Genomic DNA, 24,262 nt, shown 5'->3' on the forward strand with positions numbered 1-24,262 from the left:
TGAGAGGGGGCCAGGTATATGTGTGGTTGTGAGAGGGGGCCAGGTATATGTGTGGTTGTGAGAGGGGGCCAGGTATATGTGTGGTTGTGAGAGGGGTCAGGTATATGTGTGGTTGTGAGAGGGGGCCAGGTATATGTGTGTGACAGCTGTAGTCCCTAGCCCATTTTGACATGCTCATTCCCCCAGCTTAATGACTTGTCAGGTGGGTTCAGGCCCTTTCCTCTTGCCCCCCATCTCTGCTCTGATTTACCTGGCTGTTCAGGTGGTCAGATGCACTTTAATATTTGTGTCTCTCTGTGTGTGTAGACCAGGTGGACAAAAAATGCAAATGAAAGTGTTCAGCTGTGTGTGGATGTGTGGATGTGTGCATGTGTATGTGTGTGTGTGAATTTACACAAATCATAACTTTAACCATAACGAAGTCCAAGAAGTCAGTGTTTTAGGTAAGTAGTAAATACTGTTAAAATGCAAAGCACCCCTGACACACACACACACACACACACACACACACACACACACACACACACACACACACACACACACACACACACACACACACACACACACACACACACACACACACACACACACACACCCTCTAGTTCTGGATCCCATCTTGCTGCAAGAAATGAAGAGCAGGATGTTAGTGGACAAGATAATCGGAGACAACAGAGCAAAATCATCCACTCAGCTTCCTCTATTCCCCCCAAGCTGGGCACGAGTGTTTTAGACTGGGCATCTGTTGTCAAATAACATGCACAGTATATTGTTCATTAATTGGTTTAGAATATTTATCAAATTATTTGTCACAAATTCCGTTACAGACTAGGCTTGGGCAGTACACCGTAAACTGTGGTATTTAGACATACCGACGGTAGGATTGTCAATAAGATAGCGCCCCTTGTGTGCACATCTGGTAGTACCGTATACCCCGATATGGTACAGAAACGGTATGACGGGCTGAACATGTGGATACTACCCTACAGACCAACATCCAGATCACAGATGTAGCATATAGAATAACAATTATTTTAAGGATAACATTTCTTTGGTGAATGTATATACAGTACAATACAGTCGCAACACATGTATGTCTATTGTATGTATTTTCTATGTTGGTACAGTCACTGTAATGTGTCATTTTGTTGCTTGTTGTAATTCACCCTGTCTGGAGCAGTATGTGAGCCTGATGATGAGAAACTGAGGGCCTGTGAGCAAATACGTCCCTAGAAACCGTCAGTTAGCAATTAGGGTCTGGCAGGAGAGGTATTTCCATACCAAAGCTCAGGTATGAGAGAGAGAGAGAGAGAGAGAGAGAGAGAGAGAGAGAGAGAGAGAGAGAGAGAGAGAGAGAGAGAGAGAGAGAGAGAGAGAGAGAGAGAGAGAGAGAGAGAGAGAGAGAGAGAGAGAGAGAGAGAGAGAGAGAGAGAGAGAGAGAGAGAGAGAGAGACTCTTTTGGTAGGTACACATACAGCTCATCCCTTGGCAGCAGCACTGTAGACTACTTCCTCACCGACCTAAACCCAGAATCTCTCAGAGCCTTCACAGTCAGCCCACTAACACCTCTCTCAGACCACAGTAAAATCACAGTGTATCTGAGAAGAGCAGAACCCAACCAAGAAGCATCATGGCCCAATAAACTACATGGTACTAAACAAGCCTATAGATGGAGTGCAAACAGTACAGACATCTACCAAAAAGCAATTAGTAGCCAAAAAATACAATCTCTCCTGGACAACTTTTTAGCCTTAACATTCTCCTTCAGCAATGAAGGTGTAAATTTGGCCGTTAGGAACATAAACTTTATATTTGACAAATTAGCCTCCTTGGCTAATCTAAAGAAGCATAAGAGCAAACCAAAAATAACAGATAATGAAAAATGGTTTGATAATGATTGCAAAAATCTAAGAAAGTCATTGAGAAATATATCTAATCAAAAACACAGAGAACCAGACAACAGAAATATACGCCTTCAATATGGGGAAACACTGAAGCAATACAAACGCACCCTAAGAACAAAAAAGGAACAGCACATTAGAAATCAGCTGGATGGAATTGAGGAATCCATAGAATCAAACCACTTCTGGGAGAATTGGAATAAATTAAACAAACCTCATCATGAGGAGTTGGCTATCCAAAATGGGGATATGTGGAGAAATCACTTTGCAAACCTCTACAGCAATATAACAAAGAGCCCAGAACAAAAAGATATACAAGAAAAATTACAAATCCTTGAATTAGCAGTCAAAGACTATCAGAATCCTGTGGATACCCCAATTACAGAAGAAGAATTATTGGAAAAAATATGCAATCTCCAACCCAAAAAGGCCTGTGGTGCTGATGGGATCTTAAATGAAATGATCAAATATACAGACCACAAATTCAAATTGGCTATACTCAAACTCTTCAACATTATCCTCACTGCAGGTATTTTCCCCGATATTTGGAACCAGGGACTGATCACACCAATCTATAAAAATGGAGACAAATTTGACCCAAATAATTACAGAGGAATATGCGTTAACAGCAACTTGGGGAAAATTCTCTGCAGTATTATAAATAGCAGACTACATCATTTCCTTGACGAACACAACGTCCTGAGCAGAAGCCAGATTGGATTTCTAAAAAATTATCGTACAACTGACCACATTTACACCCTCCACACTCTAATTGATAAACAAGTTAACCAAAACAAAGGCAAAATCTACTCGTGTTTTGTAGATTTCAAGAAAGCATTTGATTCAATTTGGCACGAAGGTCTTTTTTATAAACTAATAGAAAGTGGTATTGGAGGGAAAACATATGATTTTATTAAATCAATGTACACTAAAAACAAATGTGCGGTTAAAATTGGCAACAAGCAAACAGACTTCTTCTCTCAGGGGCGGGGAGTGAAACAGGGCTGCCCAATAAGTCCAACATTATTTAACATCTACATTAATGAATTGGCAAAAACATTAGAAGAATCGGCAGCACCTGGTATCACCCTACACAACACTGAAATCAAGTGTCTGCTGTACGCAGATGACCTGGTGCTGCTGTCTCCCACTAAAGAGGGGTTACAGCAACACCTAGATCATCTTCACAGGTTCTGTCAGACTTGGGCTCTGACCGTTAACCTAAAAAAAACAAATATAATGATATTCCAAAAAAGGTCCGGAAATAAGGATGACAAATATAAATTCTATTTGGACACAGTTCTATTAGAACACACCAAAAACTACACATATCTAGGACTAAATATCAGCAACACAGGTAGCTTTCACATGGCTGTGAATGAGCTGAGAGACAAAGCAAGAAGAGCATTCTATGCCATTAAAAGGAACATCAAAATTGAAATTCCAATTAGAATCTGGCTCAAAATTTTTCAATCAGTTATAGAACCAATTGCTCTATATGGCAGTGAGGTATGGGGTCCACTCTCTAATAATGAATTTACTAAATGGGACAAACATCCAATTGAAGTATTGCATGCAGAGTTTTGCAAGACTGTATTGCAAGTACAAAGAAAAACTCCAAATAACGCATGTAGGGCAGAATTGGGCCAATATCCCCTCCTCATTCGAATAGAAAAAAGAGCCATCAAATTTTACAACCATCTAAAAACAAGTGACCCTAAAACATTCCATCACACAGCTCTACAATGTCAAGAGATGAAACCAGAGAAGAGTCCCCTCAGCCAGCTGGTTCTGAGGCTCAGTTCACCAACCCAAACCAACCCCACAGAGCCTCGGGACAGCCCTCAGAAAATCTGGCCCAACCAAATCATCACAAAACAAAAAGAAAAATATATAACCTATTGGAAAGACACCACAAAAAATCAAAGTAAACTTCAATGCTATTTGGCTCTAAACAGACAGTACATGGTGGCAGACTATCTGACCACTGTGACTGATAGAAAACTGAGGAAAACATTGACTAGGTACAGACTCAGTGAGCACAGTCTGGCTATAGAGACCGGTCGTCACAGACAAACCTGGCTGCCCAGAGAGGACAGGCTGTGCTCACTCTGCTCCAGGGGAGAGGTAGAGACAGAAGTGCATTTCCTACTACACTGTGACAAATACTCAGACCTAAGAGCATATTTCTTTCCCAAAATTATAATTCAATACAAAGAATTTGAAACTATAAAAGATGAAGAAAAATTCAAATATTTATTGGGTGAAAAGCCAAAATGTGCAGTTTTGGCAGCCAAATATGTGTCCTCCTGCCACAGCCTGAGGGACAGCCAGTGAAAAATGCAAAGTAATGTTGATAATATTTCCCATTTAGCTTAGTTTTGTTTTGTCTTTCGTACCAGGTCATGTGTCTTCTCAGTCATGTTGACACTGGTCTACTACTGTTGCTTTAATGTATTGTTGTTCTGATTAATATTGTTGTTGTAGCTGTTATTAATGGTAATCCCATGTCCACTACTACTATTATTATTGCTGTTAGTACCACCATTTATTTATATATAAATATATATATATTTTGTGTATATATATACATATATATTTTATTTAAATTTTTCGATATGTATACTTTGACAATGTAAGTAATAATAACTTGCCATGTCAATAAAGTCAATTGAATTGAATTGAATTGAAATTGAGAGAGAGAGAGAGAGAGAGAGAGAGAGAGGTCTACTCCACAAGAGTTCAACCCATCCGTATTCTGTCGTTTTCTTTTCTGTTTCGGCCCAGTTTAGTCCGTCTGTGTTGGTGCTGTCTGTCTCAATCTAAACTCATCCATAGAAAAACACTCAAAGGGAGGATGGAGTCGAACAAAAACGAACACGTCTCCTCTCTCCTTTTGCAATACCACACAAACCTTGGCCTCAACACCTCCTATTCCACAATACCATCCACACAGTATCTGGCGAGAGAAGAATACAGCCAGAATTATTCCTCTAATACAGTGCAGGCCTACGCTCTGCTTCTTTGTCAAACAACCTTGGAGAAGGCTGTTATGAAACGTCATTTTCATCTCGCTGGAACGCACATCGGCAAACAGTGAGGCGACCCATTCGTTATTTCCTGTTCCACCTCCTGTGTGCCACATTCCCAATTCCACTCCCTTTATCATGAATCCTGCTTCTCTGTACCTTCGAGCCTAACTTCTTCAGATTGTCAACGCCGGTTGAGTCTCCGACCCTGGCGGTGCACTCTACGAAGCCGGCGTGGAGCAGCGTGGCGTCGGTAATAGACGTGGCCGTTCTTTTGTTGTGTTTTTCGAAGGGTTTTTGTGTTTCACAGTGTCCTGCGTTAGGAGGCCATGGAGAGGTGTGTTCGGCGGCAGAGGGTTCAGGGGAAAGTGCTAAAGTGCTGTTAACAAGGCCTGTTTAACATTCTCTACCTGCTGCTCAACACGGCATGCTCCACTCAGCACCCATTATCATGTGCCGTATACAGAGACACTTTTTTAATTGGCCCGATTTGATTTATGCCAGATCAACTTTGGATTTGTAAATTAGTGGTGCATTTAAAAGTGCCATCAGGATATGAAATATTCATGGGTGGATAGATGGATTGCGCGGCGGGGTGGTATTAGTGAAATATTAGTTAGATGGACACGCTACTCAGTGGGAAGCAGATTGAAACAACATTGGTGTATTAGATAGTTATTCACATTTTAGTGATTTGGGTGTTCAGTGACAAGCTAAGACTGCCCGCCCAAGAGACCTTTGCACCTCTCCACCTCCTCTCTGCATCTCCTCCTCTTCCACCTCACCCACTCCACTTCTTCCTGTCCTCCTCCTTTATACTTCCCCCTGTTCAATCCTCCTCCGCATCCCCTGCAGCCCCACCTCCTCCTCTTCAGTTTCCACTCCTCTCCTCCTCTCCTCCGTCCCTCCCCCTATCTCTTCCCCTCTCCTCTGCTCCTCCACCTCCTCCATTACTGTAAGTGGGCCAGGTGCCTCCTGTGGCTTCCCCTACTCCCTTTTTCATTTTTACCCTTCCCTCGCTCCCTTTCCGATTTGTACCGCCATTGAAAGAGAGCCGGCACGATACTCCCTCTCAGCCCAGTCCGTTGGATCTGTCAAAAAGCCAAACATCTCCCTCACCTGCCTTGAGACATGGCATTTTAGACAAGATGGAAACAAATCTGAAGGAAATACATTTCTTTTCTTAACATGCCTCATCTACATTACCCCCCCCCCCCCCCACCCCCACCCCCCCATCTCTCACTTGGGAACGGATCCAGGTGCCACCCGCGCACCTATAACAGAAGTGAGTAGTGTCCATATCCTCTTTCTAGTGGTGACCCCTGGGCTTCTACCCAGCTCTGCTCGGCAGCACACATGCGGAAGTCTCATTGTTTGTTACGCGGGTTATGTTCTGCTGGAGCTGTATGAATGAAGTGGGCGATTGAGCGATATTCACTCAGTTCTATTCTCCTCCGTTGATTCGGTTCGCGATCGGTTCACCACCTTTTGTTATCGTTCTGCCTATCTTTTTTCACTTCACCTGTTGTTCTGTTTTTTTCTTTCTCTCTCACCCCTTCTCCCATCCCTCTATCCCCTCAACCTCAGCCTCTGTGCATGGTGGTGTCGGTGGGGGTGTGGGCTGGCTGGCTGGCTAGCTCGTTGGCGTGTTGGACACATGCCTGATCCTGCTGCCACTGCTTCACAATGTGGGAATGTAGGACTTTTAAAAGTAGGTTTCCCAGGTGGATGTTGTCCTTAGCGACGGGCAGCTCATGATCACAGGATCTGCACACTAGGTATTTTGTCTTAGTGAATGGCACATCTGAACGCAACTCTCTCTCTCTCTCTCTCTCTCTCTCTCTCTCTCTCTTTATCTCTTTATCTCTCTCTCTTTATCTCTCTCTCTTTATCTCTCTCTTTATCTCTCTCTTTATCTCTTTATCTCTCTCTCTCTCTCTCTCTCTCTCTCTCCTGAACCTACACAAAAAAAAGAGTTATGCGGCTGTCCCCATAGGAGAACCATTTTTGGTTTCAGCTAGAACTCTTTTGGGTTCCATGTAGAACATTCTGTGGAAAGGGTTCTACCTGGAACCCAAAGGGGTTCTTCAAAGGGTTATCCTATGGGAATACCCAAAGAGCCCTTTTTGGTTCTAGATAGCACCTTTTTTGTTTCGAAGAGTGTGAGTATAGCTCTGCTGTTCTTTCCATCACGCTGTGCGGACATTGGTTCCAAATGCTGTTAGCTATGGCACCCGTTCACGTCAGTCAGTGGGTAACAATCAGACGTCAAAGTGTTCAGTAAACACACGCTGAGAGGAAAGAGGGAAAGAGAGGAGAGAAGAGGAAAAGGAGAGATGACAGGAGAGGAGAGTAGAGACAGGTGAGGTGGTTGTCTGTTAGATACTCTAAGTTCATCAATCACATTGGACATGCTGGCCCCTGGCCACAAAACCCCCTGTGCCTTCTGAAACAAAAACATACATATTCTAATATTTTTCGACTCTCAAATGTATTTAAAAAAAGAGCAAAACTTTATTGAACTATTCACTTTTTAGGTTTTACAATAACACACAATATTGAAGATATGTAAACTTGGTGCTTAGTAGAATAGATTTGGATTCATTTGATGACGATGAAAGGATTTGAAAGGATTAATCCACAATTACCATATGTTAATTGTTGCAATGTAATGTAACACATGATACACTAATATATGGGTGAATTATACTCAGTATTCTATGCTTCAAGCCGTAGAGTTCCATAGAAAAACTCTGGAGTCTCAATGTGTTCTAGTCGAGCAGTCAACTCTAGCTTTGCACGGAGGTTCTTCTGAATAAGAAATTGATGCCAAAGATGGCAATCGATCGCCGTGGTAACACTGTGTAAAGTGTCTCAGCAATTAAGCTCTCGCTCTCTCACTTTCTCTCTCACTCTCTCACTTGTACTCCCTTCTTCCCTTCTCACTACTTCTGTCACGGCATTCAGAAGAAGAAGGTGAGGACCAAGGTGCAGCGTGATACGTGTTCATATTATTTATTCGAAACTGAACACTAAATACAAAATAACAAAAAGAATAACCGAAACAGTTCTGACAGGTGATACAAACACTAAACAGAAAATAACCACCCACAACTAACAGTGGGAAAACAGGCTACCTAAGTATGGTTCTCAATCAGAGACAACGATAGACAGCTGCCTCTGATTGGGAACCATACCAGGCCAAAACATAGAAATATAAAACCTAGACATACAAACATAGAATGCCCACCCACATCACACCCTGACCAAACAAAAAATAGAAACATACAAAGCAATCTACGGTCAGGGCGTGACACCTTCTTTCCATCTCTCTTGTTGTCATTGTCTCCCCTCCGTACCCCTCTCTCCCCCTGTCTCTCTCTCATTCTCCTTCTTTCCATCTCTCTTGTCATTGTCTGCCCTCCTTACCCCTCTCTCCCCCATCTCTCTCTCATTCTCCTTCTTTCTATCTCTCTTGTTGTCATTCTCCCCCTCCTTGCCCCTCTCTCCCCCCGTCTCTCTCTCATTCTCATTCTTTCTATCTCTCTTGTTGTCATTCTCCCCCTCCTTACCCCTCTCTCCCCCATCTCTCTCTCATTCTCATTCTTTCTATCTCTCTTGTTGTCATTCTTCCCCTCCTTACCCCTCTCTCCCCCGATCTCTCTCTCATTCTCATTCTTTCTATCTCTCTTTTGATTCCAAAGTGTGTGAGACTCTATATTTAGCTGCTCCTCTTTTCTAGATTCTTCTTTATCTCTCAAAGAGGTGCAGAAAATATTGGCTACTTAGAGCAGTGGTGTGTCTGCTGTTTGATCAGGTTAATAAACCAGGACTCTGTCACAACTAGTGATGCACCGATATTACATTTTTGGCCAATACCGATATCCAATATTTTCCTTGCCCCCAAAAAAACGATACCGATAACCGATAGTAAACATTTTAGCAGCCTTTTAAGCATTCTAGTACAGTTAAATAGTTAACACACACACATGGACGCAGCGGTCTAAGGCACTGCATCTCAGTGCAAGAGGTGTCACTACAGTCCCTGGTTCGAATCCAGGCTGTATAATCACATTCAGCCGTGATTGGGAGTCCCATAGGGCGGCGCACAATTGGCCCAGCGTCGTTCGGGCCGTCATTGTAAATAAGAATTTGTTCTTAACTGAATTGCCTAGTTAAATAAAGGTTACACACACACACACACACACACCACACTGACCAAAAGGTTATTTTGTTGGCATTTACGTTTGTCCCCATTACCAGTAAAACATAATCAAAACCTATTTCTTTCACTTACTTGCTGTGCTGTTTCATTGTTCAGTTGTTTCATTCTCAACCAGGATTTCTATGGAACGCCATTCGGGTCTTTGCATGTCAAAAAAGCTACACGTCAAATAACACCATTTGACGTGTCAAATAACACAACATAATCTGTTTCAGTAGAGTTAGCTAGCTAACTATATAGCTAGGTGTCATCATCTAAAATAACCCTCATTTATAATACAGTTCTTATTTGATGAATTGTGGTCGGACCCATCTATGTGAAGCTAGCCACAATAAGGATTAGCCACAATAGTGGACTTTGCGGTTAGTGTTCAAAATAAAAGTATGGCATGATTCTACTATTTGTATTTATTTGTGTCACTGTCAATGACATACTTTTATTTTGAAGGCAAACCGCAAATTTCACTATTGTGCCTAATCCTTATTGTGGCTAACTTCACAGCACATAACCTGGTCCGGTCGAGCCTCACTAGCCAGCTGAAGCTAGCTGGTTGCTTATAACGTTAGCTTTGGGCAACATGGTTAAGTAGCTGGCTAGTTATTTGTTTTCATGAACTGAAGTTCAATTTCAATAGGCGAACAACAAGTGGCAACCTTGCTAATACTTACACACAAGGATTCCTAAATCATTGCTAAGAACAATGAAAATGACCGCAGTTTCTACTCGTCATTGTTTTCAGGCTGGTTGTATTGGTGCTAGCTAGGTACCAAGCTTAAGCTAGCTACCCCAGAGGTTGGGGTCGAACAAATGATGCTTTATTACCAACACGGTATTGTAAACACATCGTTCGTGGCCGGTGTTTGCTTGTTTGTAGACTTTTTTGTACAGCATTGACAGTGCTACTGTATATTTTTTGACACGTAAAGACCCAACCGGCGTTCCATAGTATGTATGTCATGAAGCTAATAGCAGTGACTCTATTACTGTGTATCTCCGGTAGGGCAACATCTGAGAAATAGCGCATTTGGTAGTGTGTACCGATGCTCAACCAGTCGGCGAAAGCCAACATCACCCGCGACAGAGAACAGTTGATTGTCAAGGGGATGACTTCCATTATCTCGGCTTTAATGGATTTCGCCTTTGAGTTGTCTCGCTGAAATGTTCTTACTCTTTCAAATGACTGCTCGACTTGTTGACTGCTCGATCCACACAACAGACATTGTGGGCTAGGTTAGGGATGCTGTGTTGCAAGTGTAAAGCAACATTTTATGTCATGTACCTACGTTATGTAGGTATGCATGTCAGCTTTGACATCAGTTTTCAATATTGCCGTTAAACTAGACAACGGGCCGATAACGATGTTGGCATTTTTAATATCGTCCGATTACGATATGTTCACCGATATATCGTGCATCCCTAGTCACAACCATTGAGCTTCATTAGAACACTATCTTTGGACTTTGTCTCAGACACTTATTGATCTTAATACACAATATATTTGTTCCTTAAGGATCCACCCACAATTTATCTGAAACAGAAGGCAGTCATCTGCTGTTAATTTTTGGCCATTTGTGAAGTTTTATATCAAGTTGTCGTGGTATATAAGCTCGTTTAGTACGTTTGTCTGTTGTGCGGTAACGATATGAATTTGTTCGTGCTTGTGTGTGTGTGTGTTTGTAAATTGGGTTAGTTGGGAGGGCAGAGTGGGTGGGTAATCAGTATTCATATTTGCGGAGGGGGGGAAGGAGGGTCTGTTGTACTTGTTGCGTGAGCTCATTGTTAGCCCCAACCCACTGGATTTGAGAAAGACGCCTCTGTTTGCTATGGGGCCGAGTGACAGTCATGCTAACCACTAACCAACATTTCTCTATCTCACACACACGCAGATACACTCGCCTTGGTGCCAAAGACTGACTGACCACAGTGACTCACACATGCAATCAGCCTCACGAACACACACACTATGGGACTATATTTTTTGTTACTTGAGGCTATTGTTAATACACCACATTTTTTGCCTAGTTTATACCTGGTGCTAACATGCATCCTTTGTTCTGATCTTGTCCACATTCTGATTGTGCCCACATTTCCATGTATGCATCGGAAATGTGTCTCTTGTCCATCCAGTGTGTCCGATTCTGACCAGATTTCCTGGTACCTCCCTGTAAGCAAATGATTTGACAGATATTCTTTCGAAACAACATTTATTTTAAGACGCATATTGATGTCATACTGTAAGTCGATAGTGCCACCTGTCAATGATTGTAAAAGGCAAGATAAGGATCATTTAAAGGGCTTCACTGTTCAGATCCGTCTACAAACTAAGATATCCAGACACAATGCATACCTGACTACCTCTGATCACAGTCAGATCACAATCAAAAACAATTGGGCACAATCAGAATGTGGACAAGAAGAGGACAAAGGATGCATGTTAGCACCAGGTATAAACAGGCTTCTGTGACAGTTACTGTACATTGGAAAGGCCCACGGAGAACCAGTTTCAGCCAGGATTTGAAGGGGAAATTTGAAAAACGGTATTTTTTGTTTTGTTCAAGAAAGCTGGTATTTTATGTACATTTGGTATCTTATTTAATTGTACTGAAATGTAGGTTAATATTATGCAAAAACTATGGAGTTGATAATATATTTTTGAGTATATTTCTATGTGACCTTCGCGCTCTAAAACCACATAGAATTGATGAGGTAATCCCTGAGACAAGCCTTTTGACATCTGATTGACAGGTCATGGATACGAGTCATCCCACCCCGCCTCTGTTTGTTCAAGTGGCCAATCCCGGCGTTACTTTCCCTAATGTCAACTCTTCTCAAACAATAGACCCACTGTTTAGTTAACCGTTCCTCACCTCCCCACCCTTCACCCCCCTGTCTCCCCCTTCCTATAACCCTTCCTCCCTGTTCCCAAACCTCCCTCACTCCCTACCTCTCCCCATCCCTTCCTCATTTTCCGCCCTCTCCCTCCCCTTATTCCTCTATCTTCCTCCCTCCCTCCATCCCTTTATCTGTTCTCCTTCGCCTCCCTCCGCTTCCCCTCCCTCACCTCATCCCTCCATCTGATTCTCCGACAGAGGTAATGAGATGTTTCATTATTTGCATTTCACAGCTTTTAATAGTCTGAGAATTTAGGCTAAGCCCCAGGTCGTCGGTGAGTGAGATACCAGGGGAGCCAAGCCTGGCTGAGGGGCCTGGGAGAGACAGAATAGCCCAGAAACACTAGAAAGAGAGGAAGAATGGGAAAGGGAGAGAGGGAAAGAGAGAGAAGTACAGGAAGAGAGAGACCCTTATTTAATAAGGGGTCACTGACTAAACTTTGAGAGGGACAGGTACTATTATAGGGGGGTCACAGAGAAATCCAGGAGGCATAGTGTATACCAGAGGTTCTCGCACTGTGATCAAACAGACCCTGCAGTCATTAAGTGAAAAATGTCCTTCACAGATTCATTTCCCAGTAAAGACAGTATGCAGCATTAACACATAGCAGCTCTTAGTTAACACTAACAACTAACATATCGTTCCAAAAGAAGTTTTGTTCATTGGTAATATGGGAGTCCGTATTGGAACAGTGCTGAATACGTCTGTAACCATACAGTAGTTTTATCCACCAGCTAAAGCTAATGTAAGGCGCTGGGTTGTAGGTCTGACACAATGTGCATTAAGCTGTCAACTTTAACGATGAGACTCTGTGTAATTCATAAGGGGATATACAATACATATTACGGGAAGAGGGATATCATATACGCTACATCATGGCAGCCTGGACTGATCTTCTACCCAGAAGGCTAGCTGTTGAGGCTAGCTGTTACCCTGAGTATTTTGGCTAGCTGTCACCCTGATTATTTGGGCTAGCTGTCACCCTGAGTATTTAGGCTAGCTGTCACCCTGAGTATTTAGGCTAGCTGTCACCCTGAGTATTTGGGCTAGCTGTCACCCTGAGTATTTAGGCTAGCTGTCACCCTGAGTATTTGGGCTAGCTGTCACCCTGAGTACTTAGGCTAGCTGTCACCCTGAGTACTTAGGCTAGGTGTCACCCTGAGTATTTGGGCTAGCTGTCACCCTGAGTATTTAGGCTAGCTGTCACCCTGAGTATTTAGGCTAGCTGTCACCCTGAGTATTTGGGCTAGCTGTCACCCTGAGTATTTAGGCTAGCTGTCACCCTGAGTATTTAGGCTAGCTGTCACCCTGAGTATTTAGGCTAGCTGTCACCCTGAGTATTTGGGCTAGCTGTCACCCTGAGTATTTGGGCTAGCTGTCACCCTGAGTATTTGGGCTAGCTGTCACCCTGGGAATTTGGGCTAGCTGTCACCCTGAGTATTTGGGCTAGCTGTCACCCTGAGTATTTGGGCTAGCTGTCACCCTGAGAATTTGGGCTAGCTGTCACCCTGAGTATTTGGGCTAGCTGTCACCCTGAGTATTTGGGCTAGCTGTCACCCTGAGTATTTAGGCTAGCTGTCACCCTGAGTATTTAGGCTAGCTGTCACCCTGAGTATTTGGGCTAGCTGTCACCCTGAGTATTTAGGCTAGCTGTCACCCTGAGTATTTGGGCTAGCTGTCACCCTGAGTACTTAGGCTAGCTGTCACCCTGAGTACTTAGGCTAGGTGTCACCCTGAGTATTTGGGCTAGCTGTCACCCTGAGTATTTAGGCTAGCTGTCACCCTGAGTATTTAGGCTAGCTGTCACCCTGAGTATTTGGGCTAGCTGTCACCCTGAGTATTTAGGCTAGCTGTCACCCTGAGTATTTAGGCTAGCTGTCACCCTGAGTATTTAGGCTAGCTGTCACCCTGAGTATTTGGGCTAGCTGTCACCCTGAGTATTTGGGCTAGCTGTCACCCTGAGTATTTGGGCTAGCTGTCACCCTGGGAATTTGGGCTAGCTGTCACCCTGAGTATTTGGGCTAGCTGTCACCCTGAGTATTTGGGCTAGCTGTCACCCTGAGAATTTGGGCTAGCTGTCACCCTGAGTATTTGGGCTAGCTGTCACCCTGAGTATTTGGGCTAGCTGTCACCCTGAGTATTTGGGCTATCTATAATGATATCCCTGTGGTGTCCATGGTGCAGGCAGGGTACTGGGTAAAGCTGATGTAAGTGGTGGAGTCTAGGCAAGCTGTGTTCCTGGCACTGACAAACACCTGTTTGCTAAGTGTACAAGGTTAATGTACGGCTCACAGTGTCTTTTCTATACTTAGACAGCTACAAGTACAGGTACATACACTATATTTACAGAAGTATGTGGACACCCCTTCAAATTAGTGGATTTAGCTATTTCAGCCACACCCATTGCTGACACGTGTATAAAATTTAGCACACAGCCATGCAATCTCCAAAGACAAAAATTGGCAATGGAATGGCCTTACTGACGAGCATCAGTGACTTTCAATGTGGAACTGCCAACTTTCCAACAAGTCAGTTCGGCAAATTTCTGCCCTGCCCCAGTCAACTGTAAATGCTGTTATTGTGAAGTTGAAACATCTAGCAGCAACAATGGCTCAGCCACGAAGTGGTAAGCCCCTCAAGCTCACAGAACGGGATGAAGCGTGTAACGCATAAAAATTGTCTGTCCTCGGTTACAACACCATTACCGAGTTCCAAACTGCCTCTGGAAGCAACATCAGCACAATAACTGTTTGTCGGGAGTTTCCTGAAATGGGTTTCCATCGCCGAGCAGCCACACACAAGCCTGAGATCACCATGCACAATGCCAAGCGTCGGCTAGATCGGTGTAAAGCTCGCCACGATTGGACTCTGGAGCAGTGGAAACGCGTTCTCTAGAGTGATGCATTACGCTTCACCATCTGGCAGGCCGACGGACCAATCTGGGTTTGGCGGATGCCAGGAGAACGCTACCTACCCCAATGCATAGTGCCAACTGTAAAGTTTGGTGGAGGAGGAATAATGATCTGGGGCTGTTTTTCATGTTTCGGGCTAGGCCCCTTAGTTCCAGTGAAGGGAAATCTTAATGCTACAGCATACAATGACATTCTAGATGATTCTGTTTCCAACTTTGTGGCAACAGTTTGGAGAAGGCCCTTTCCTGTTTCAGCATGACAATGCCCCGGTGCACAAAGCGAGGTCCATACAGAAATGGTTTGTCGAGGTCTGTGTGGAAGAACTTGACTGGCCTGCACAGAGCCCTGATCTTAACCCCATTGAACACCTTTGGGATGAATTGGAACGCCGACTACGAGCCAGGCCTAATCGCCCAACATCAGTGCCCGACCTCACTAATGCTCTTGTGGCTGAATGGAAGCAAGTACCACTTTCTAGTGGAAAGCCTTCCCAGAAGAGTGGAGGCTGTTATAGCAGCAAAGGAGGGGCCAACTCCATATGAATGCCCATGATCTTGGAATGAGATGTTTACTTTTGGTCATGTAGTGAATGACGTTTGTCATACGTGCACAGACACACGATCACGGACACACACAAACTCAGAGACACACATTCACCTATCCTCCTCACACCTTTTTTCTGTCTCCTTCCGGCTTATCCCAGCTGATCCAAGTGGTGAATGGATTCACCTTGGAGGTGGGGGGTGGCCCAGGCTTTAGAAGAAAGGTGGAGAGAGGGATTAGGGGAGAGGTGGAGGCGACTTTAAGACACCTTGGATAAGCCTGCTGGATCCGCTTTCGTCACTTCTCGCACCTGGGCTACCTGGACCCGAGCCAGAACTATGGATCAAACATATGGTTGGGGATGGGGTTCAAGGTAGGAAAAGGGACAGACAGACGGAGGGACGTAGACATAGTCATAGAGTGGGAGTACAGCCTTCGACAGGTCGCCTGACATATAGTACTAATGGTCAACTCAAGAGAGAACACTGCATCGATTCCCTGTGAACAATTTTGTTGTTTCTGTGCCTCTCTGCCCGTGTGTGCATGTTTCTACTGTGTGTGTGTGTGTGTGTGTGTGTGTGTGTGTGTGTGTGTGTGTGTGTGTGTGTGTGTGTGTGTGTGTGTGTGTGTGTGTGTGTGTGTGTGTGTGTGTGTGTGTGTGTGTGTGTGTGTGTGTGTGTGTGTGTGTGTGTGTGTTTTTTTTTAGTCTGTGCCTGTTTAGTTGATGGGCTGCCACCCCATCTTGTCCCGGAGCGGAGCCAGAGCAGAGCAAAGCCAGAGAAGCTCTGTAGGATTGGGGATTAACCCCAGGATAATGGCCTTGATGCCCAGTTGAGTGGAAGGAAAGCTGTTTAAAAAATATTGGCTGCCTGCGAGTCAAACTGACGCAGGCGCGTCTTAGGGTCTCTCTCTCTCTCTCTCTCTCTCTCTCTCTCTCTCCTCTCTCTCTCTCTGTCTCTGTCTCTGTCTCTGTCTCTGTCTCTGTCTCTGTCTCTTGTTTTCTCTCTCTCTCTCTCTCTCTCTCTCTCTCTCTCTCTCTCTCTCTCTCTCTCTCTCTCTCTCTCTCTCTCTCTCTCTCTCTCTCTTTCCACCTCGTTATCTTTCTACCTCTTTTCCACTCTCTTCATCCCTCTCTTCATTTTTCTACTTCCTTTGCTGTCTGTCTCTATATCTCCACCTCCTCCTCTGTCCTTTCACCCGCTTTCTTTCTCTCCATCACTCTCCTCTCCCCTTCCCTCATATCCCCTTCCTCTCAGGTCAAGATGCTGTCCTCCTTGCCCAGAGCGACAGAAAATAAAAAAGAGAAAGAAAGAGAAAGGAAAGAGCCCCATTCCCTCTCTCCATCACCCGTCTCTTCTCCTTAGTTGTCTGCTTTGGACCCAGAGTACCTTGGTTGTGACGTGATCAGGATAGTTGGTGTGTGTGTATATGTGCAGGGTGTGTGTTCAGGGACGGGGTAGGGGTGTGAGTGTGTGTGTGTGGCTTGAGGATGGTAGTCACTTCTGATTTGGACTCTGTGAGGGTGACAGGGACTTAAAGCTATTGTGGCATGCTTTAAAGAGAGCCCCTGAGTGCTCTTTCTCTCTATGTCTCTCTGTCTCTCTCTCTTGCTCTCTCTGTCCTCTTTTTCTCTCTTTCACACGCACGCACAGAGAGACAGACAGACAGACAGACAGACAGAGAGACAGACAGACAGACAGACAGACAGACAGACAGACAGACAGACAGACAGACAGACAGACAGACAGACAGACAGACAGACAGACAGACAGACAGACAGACAGACAGACACTGTCATTACATGGTGTAGGGGACACATAACTATTAACCCCCCCTCACACAACCACACAGACAGACAGACAGACAGACAGACAGACAGACAGACAGACAGACAGACACTGTCATTACATGGTGTAGGGGACACAACTATTAACCCCCCCTCCTCACACAACCACACAGACAAACCCTGTATTCTGCCTCCTGATGATTTCTCTCCTTTTTCTCCAAAGAAAAGAAAGGACTCCACTTTAGTCTGCTATTCGTTGTCCCTGTGAAAGAAAGCAGTCAGGTTCTGTAGCCTTGTCTCTCCGTCACTACTTTAGATGAGTAATACACTCCTATCTCTCTCTCTCCCTCTCTCTCTCTCTCGCCCTTCTCTCTCACTCTCTCTAGACTGTTCCCCCCCTTTGCAATGGACTGTACTACTCTCCATATTCTCCTAATGGTTCACATTAATTACCACTACTTTTATGAGACTGAGGGGTTGGGTGGATAAGGGGTTGTAAGAGATGACCCTTATAGCTCAGGGAGAGTTGAAGGGGGGCAAGTAAAGGGCATATGGAGGGGAGTGAAGGGAGGAAGGGATGACTGGATGAGTGGGGGATGTTCCCCTTCGGAGCGTAGGGTCCACGTCCAGGGGAATTCAAGAAGAGGGGGATGGGGAAATGAAAACAGCCAATTAGACAAATGATCCACGTAGTTCAGAGTTCGTAAGGCAGCTCACTCCATTAAAGTTTTTTTATTTTTTATCTCTCTCTCCCTCTACCTCTCTCTCTCTCTCTCTCTCTCTCTCTGCCAAACTCTCTCCGTTTCTCGCTGGTTCTACTGAAGCGGTAAATCTGATTAGTGTTCCCCTCTTTCTCTCTCCATCTACCTCGCTCTACCTCTCTCTCAGGAAGTTGCTGTTTTCAGGCAGATCGCCGATTATACAAGTCAGTATTTGACGTCCATTTTTGTCTGAGGGCGTCGGGAGATTACGTGGACACCGGCCACTAGGGGCAACAGTGAGCGCTGTTACCTTCAGGTAGGCTTTGGTTTTGCTAGGGCATGGCGGACGGGGATGGTGGATGGGCATAAGCATCTGCCTCTGGTTCCAAAGGTTCTAATCCTGCGATAGTTGTTTTTGTTTTAAGCCTATCCCAAACCTTAACAAATTCATAGTTAACGCCTGAACTTTAACCTTGGAACGGAGACGTTGTAATTTGAGGTGTGAGAAACATGGATCAACGTCTAATTCTGACGTGAGACTGTGAGTTGGCTGTATCATCCTCCAGAAGCTAATTCTTGTAATTTGAGCCCGACCGATACGTTTTTTGGGTTCGATACCGATTCTGATTTTTTGGGGGACAAATTGTACTGATACATCTGCTGATATACTGTTTTACAGCAGGGAAATTAAAAAGGAAGAGAGGGGGGGGGGGGGGGGTGATACGCCAGTGTCAAAGGAAGAGAGGAGGAGTGGAGAACAGGATGAGAAGAGGAAGGGAATAATTGTGTCCTTAAAAGCTGTGGGGTTTGTGTTGGGAGGTGAGGGCTTTCAACGCCTCCATCAGCCCTGAAGAGAAAGGGCTGTTTCTCAAGGTTAGATGCTGCAGTATAGATTTTTGACAAGTTCATGAGAGGAGAATAAACATGTCAAAACATGCCTTTAGAGGGACTGAGGGACAATGTGGTTTCACATTGAACTAGTTTCCCCTCAGCTTTTCTTTGTGACAAGCCTTGGAGAAAATCTTTACATGTCTTTGGATGGATGGAGGGACAAGGTGATCTTGTGTTGAAGTAAATAACTTCTCAGCTTTTTTGACATGCCTTAAAGAACAAAAAAAAACTGGTTACGAGGCAACAGTCAGTTGTGTGTGTGAGGAAGCAGTCAGTTGGTTGTGTGAGGAAGCAGCCAGTTGTGTGTGTGAGGAAGCAGCCAGTTGTGTGTGAGGAAGCAGTCAGTTGTGTGTGTGAGGAAGCAGTCAGTTGGTTGTGTGAGGAAGCAGTCAGTTGGTTGTGTGAGGAAGCAGTCAGTTGTGTGTGTGAGGAAGCAGTCAGTTGTGTGTGTGAGGAAGCAGTCAGTTGTGTGTGTGAGGAAGCAGTCAGTTGTGTGTGTGAGGAAGCAGCCAGTTGTGTGTGTGAGGAAGCAGCCAGTTGGTTGTGTGAGGAAGCAGCCAGTTGGTTGTGTGAGGAAGCAGTCAGTTGTGTGTGTGTGAGGAAGCAGTCAGTTGTGTGTGTGAGGAAGCAGTCAGCTGTGTGTGTGAGGAAGCAGTCAGTTGTGTGTGTGAGGAAGCAGTCAGTTGTGTGTGTGAGGAAGCAGCCAGTTGTGTGTGTGTGTGAGGAAGCAGTCAGTTCTGTGTGTGAGGAAGCAGCCAGTTGGTTGTGTGAGGAAGCAGCCAGTTGTGTGTGTGAGGAAGCAGCCAGTTGTGTGTGTGAGGAAGCAGACAGTTGTGTGTGTGAGGAAGCAGTCAGTTGTGTGTGTGAGGAAGCAGCCAGTTGGTTGTGTGAGGAAGCAGTCAGTTGTGTGTGTGAGGAAGCAGTCAGTTGGTTGTGTGAGTAAGCAGCCAGTTGGTTGTGTGAGGAAGCAGCCAGTTGTGTGTGTGAGGAAGCAGCCAGTTGTGTGTGTGAGGAAGCAGCCAGTTGGTTGTGTGAGGAAGCAGTCAGTTGTGTGTGTGAGGAAGCAGCCAGTTGTGTGTGTGAGGAAGCAGTCAGTTGTGTGTGTGTGAGGAAGCAGTCAGTTGTGTGTGTGAGGAAGCAGCCAGTTGTGTGTGTGAGGAAGCAGCCAGTTGTGTGTGTGAGGAAGCAGTCAGTTGTGTGTGTGAGGAAGCAGCCAGTTGTGTGTGTGAGGAAGCAGTCAGTTGTGTGTGTGAGGAAGCAGCCAGTTGGTTGTGTGAGGAAGCAGTCAGTTGGTTGTGTGAGGAAGCAGTCAGTTGTGTGTGTGAGGAAGCAGTCAGTTGTGTGTGAGGAAGAAGCCACTTGTGTGTGTGAGGAAGCAGCCAGTTGTGTGTGTGAGGAAGCAGCCAGTTGTGTGTGTGAGGAAGCAGCCAGTTGTGTGTGTGAGGAAGCAGTCAGTTGTGTGTGTGAGGAAGCAGTCAGCTGTGTGTGTGAGGAAGCAGCCAGTTGTGTGTGTGAGGAAGCAGTCAGTTGTGTGTGTGAGGAAGCAGTCAGTTGTGTGTGTGAGGAAGCAGTCAGTTGGTTGTGTGAGGAAGCAGCCAGTTGTGTGTGTGAGGAAGCAGCCAGTTGTGTGTGTGAGGAAGCAGTCAGTTGGTTGTGTGAGGAAGCAGCCAGTTGTGTGTGTGAGGAAGCAGCCAGTTGTGTGTGTGAGGAAGCAGTCAGTTGTGTGTGTGAGGAAGCAGTCAGTTGTGTGTGTGTGAGGAAGCAGCCAGTTGGTTGTGTGAGGAAGCAGTCAGTTGTGTGTGTGAGGAAGCAGTCAGTTGTGTGTGTGAGGAAGCAGTCAGTTGTGTGTGTGAGGAAGCAGTCAGTTGTGTGTGTGAGGAAGCAGCCAGTTGTGTGTGTGAGGAAGCAGTCAGTTGGTTGTGTGAGGAGGCAGCCAGTTGTGTGTGTGAGGAAGCAGCCAGTTGTGTGTGTGAGGAAGCAGTCAATTGGTTGTGTGAGGAAGCAGCCAGTTGTGTGTGTGAGGAAGCAGTCAGTTGTGTGTGTGTGAGGAAGCAGTCAGTTGTGTGTGTGAGGAAGCAGTCAGCTGTGTGTGTGAGGAAGCAGTCAGTTGTGTGTGTGAGGAAGCAGCCAGTTGGTTGTGTGAGGAAGCAGCCAGTTGTGTGTGTGAGGAAGCAGCCAGTTGTGTGTGTGAGGAAGCAGTCAGTTGGTTGTGTGAGGAAGACGCCATTTGTGTGTGTGAGGAAGACGCCAGTTGTGTGTGTGTGAGGAAGCAGTCAGTTGGTTGTGTGAGGAAGCAGCCAGTTAGTTATGTGAGGAAGCAGCCAGTTGTGTGTGTGAGGAAGCAGCCAGTTGTGTGTGTGAGGAAGCAGTCAGTTGGTTGTGTGAGGAAGCAGCCAGTTGGTTGTGTGAGGAAGCAGCCAGTTGGTTGTGTGAGGAAGCAGTCAATTGTGTGTGTGAGGAAGCAGCCAGTTGGTTGTGTGAGGAAGCAGTCAGTTGTGTGTGTGAGGAAGCAGCCAGTTGGTTGTGTGAGGAAGCAGCCAGTTGGTTGTGTGAGGAAGCAGCCAGTTGTGTGTGTGAGGAAGCAGCCAGTTGTGTGTGTGAGGAAGCAGTCAGTTGGTTGTGTGTGAGGAAGCAGTCAGTTGGTTGTGTGAGGAAGCAGCCAGTTGTGTGTGTGAGGAAGCAGTCAGTTGTGTGTGTGAGGAAGACGCCATTTGTGTGTGTGAGGAAGACGCCAGTTGTGTGTGTGAGGAAGCAGCCAGTTGGTTGTGTGAGGAAGCAGCCAGTTAGTTATGTGAGGAAGCAGACAGTTGTGTGTGTGAGGAAGCAGCCAGTTGTGTGTGTGAGGAAGCAGTCAGTTGGTTGTGTGAGGAAGCAGCCAGTTGTGTGTGTGAGGAAGCAGCCAGTTGTGTGTGTGAGGAAGCAGTCAGTTGGTTGTGTGAGGAAGAAGCCATTTGTGTGTGTGAGGAAGCAGCCAGTTGTGTGTGTGAGGAAGCAGTCAGCTGTGTGTGTGAGGAAGCAGCCAGTTGTGTGTGTGAGGAAGCAGTCAGTTGGTTGTGTGAGGAAGCAGCCAGTTGTGTGTGTGAGGAAGCAGCCAGTTGTGTGTGTGAGGAAGCAGTCAGTTGGTTGTGTGAGGAAGAAGCCATTTGTGTGTGTGAGGAAGCAGCCAGTTGTGTGTGTGAGGAAGCAGTCAGTTGTGTGTGTGAGGAAGCAGCCAGTTGTGTGTGTGAGGAAGCAGTCAGTTGTGTGTGTGAGGAAGCAGTCAGTTGTGTGTGTGAGGAAGCAGTCAGTTGTGTGTGTGAGGAAGCAGCCAGTTGTGTGTGTGAGGAAGCAGTCAGTTGTGTGTGTGAGGAAGCAGTCAATTGTGTGTGTGTGAGGAAGCAGCCAGTTGTGTGTGTGAGGAAGCCGTCAGCTGTGTGTGTGAAGAAGCAGTCAGTTGTGTGTGTGAGGAAGCAGTCAGTTGTGTGTGTGAGGAAGCAGTCAGTTGTGTGTGTGAGGAAGCAGCCAGTTGTGTGTGTGAGGAAGCAGTCAGTTGTGTGTGTGAGGAAACAGTCAATTGTGTGTGTGTGTGAGGAAGCAGCCAGTTGTGTGTGTGAGGAAGCCGTCAGCTGTGTGTGTGAAGAAGCAGTCAGTTGTGTGTGTGAGGAAGCAGTCAGTTGTGTGTGTGAGGAAGCAGTCAGTTGTGTGTGTGAGGAAGCAGCCAGTTGGTTGTGTGAGGAAGCAGTCAGTTGTGTGTGTGAGGAAGCAGCCAGTTGGTTGTGTGAGGAAGCAGTCAATTGTGTGTGTGAGGAAGCAGCCAGTTGTGTGTGTGAGGAAGCAGTCAGTTGTGTGTGTGAGGAAGCAGCCAGTTGGTTGTGTGAGGAAGCAGCCAGTTGTGTGTGTGAGGAAGCAGCCAGTTGGTTGTGTGAGGAAGCAGTCAGTTGTGTGTGTGAGGAAGCAGCCAGTTGGTTGTGTGAGGAAGCAGTCAGTTGTGTGTGTGAGGAAGCAGCCAGTTGGTTGTGTGAGGAAGCAGTCAGTTGGTTGTGTGAGGAAGCAGCCAGTTGTGTGTGTGAGGAAGCAGTCAGTTGTGTGTGTGAGGAAGCAGCCAGTTGGTTGTATGAGGAAGCAGTCAGTTGGTTGTGTGAGGAAGCAGCCAGTTGTGTGTGTGAGGAAGCAGTCAGTTGTGTGTGTGAGGAAGCAGCCAGTTGTGTGTGTGAGGAAGCAGTCAGTTGTGTGTGTGAGGAAGCAGTCAATTGTGTGTGTGTGTGAGGAAGCAGCCAGTTGTGTGTGTGAGGAAGCCGTCAGCTGTGTGTGTGAAGAAGCAGTCAGTTGTGTGTGTGAGGAAGCAGTCAGTTGTGTGTGTGAGGAAGCAGTCAGTTGTGTGTGTGAGGAAGCAGCCAGTTGGTTGTGTGAGGAAGCAGTCAGTTGTGTGTGTGAGGAAGCAGCCAGTTGGTTGTGTGAGGAAGCAGTCAATTGTGTGTGTGAGGAAGCAGCCAGTTGTGTGTGTGAGGAAGCAGTCAGTTGTGTGTGTGAGGAAGCAGCCAGTTGGTTGTGTGAGGAAGCAGCCAGTTGTGTGTGTGAGGAAGCAGCCAGTTGGTTGTGTGAGGAAGCAGTCAGTTGTGTGTGTGAGGAAGCAGCCAGTTGGTTGTGTGAGGAAGCAGTCAGTTGTGTGTGTGAGGAAGCAGCCAGTTGTGTGTGTGAGGAAGCAGTCAGCTGTGTGTGTGAGGAAGCAGCCAGTTGTGTGTGTGAGGAAGCAGTCAGTTGTGTGTGTGAGGAAGCAGTCAGTTGTGTGTGTGAGGAAGCAGTCAGTTGGTTGTGTGAGGAAGCAGCCAGTTGTGTGTGTGAGGAAGCAGCCAGTTGTGTGTGTGAGGAAGCAGTCAGTTGGTTGTGTGAGGAAGCAGCCAGTTGTGTGTGTGAGGAAGCAGCCAGTTGTGTGTGTGAGGAAGCAGTCAGTTGTGTGTGTGAGGAAGCAGTCAGTTGTGTGTGTGTGAGGAAGCAGCCAGTTGGTTGTGTGAGGAAGCAGTCAGTTGTGTGTGTGAGGAAGCAGTCAGTTGTGTGTGTGAGGAAGCAGTCAGTTGTGTGTGTGAGGAAGCAGTCAGTTGTGTGTGTGAGGAAGCAGCCAGTTGTGTGTGTGAGGAAGCAGTCAGTTGGTTGTGTGAGGAGGCAGCCAGTTGTGTGTGTGAGGAAGCAGCCAGTTGTGTGTGTGAGGAAGCAGTCAATTGGTTGTGTGAGGAAGCAGCCAGTTGTGTGTGTGAGGAAGCAGTCAGTTGTGTGTGTGTGAGGAAGCAGTCAGTTGTGTGTGTGAGGAAGCAGTCAGCTGTGTGTGTGAGGAAGCAGTCAGTTGTGTGTGTGAGGAAGCAGCCAGTTGGTTGTGTGAGGAAGCAGCCAGTTGTGTGTGTGAGGAAGCAG

At 46.0% G+C, this 24,262-nt stretch overlaps 1 protein-coding gene across 3 annotated transcripts in view; it reads left to right on the top strand.

The window, feature by feature from the left end:
- The window catches only part of zbtb46 (zinc finger and BTB domain containing 46), a 121,227-nt gene that overhangs the window by 7,753 nt on the left and 89,212 nt on the right, over window positions 1-24,262 (top strand). The window contains exon 2 of one of the 3 annotated variants that reach the window (XM_071375608.1): window positions 18,174-18,302. The exons of the other annotated variants lie outside the window; for them this stretch is intronic. The gene's annotated coding sequence lies outside the window, so the exon portion shown is untranslated. The remainder of the gene's footprint in view (window positions 1-18,173; window positions 18,303-24,262) is intronic. 3 annotated transcript variants of the gene reach the window in all.

Source organism: Salvelinus alpinus, chromosome 30 (assembly GCF_045679555.1).
Source record: "Salvelinus alpinus chromosome 30, SLU_Salpinus.1, whole genome shotgun sequence".
Classification (NCBI taxonomy): domain Eukaryota; kingdom Metazoa; phylum Chordata; class Actinopteri; order Salmoniformes; family Salmonidae; genus Salvelinus; species Salvelinus alpinus.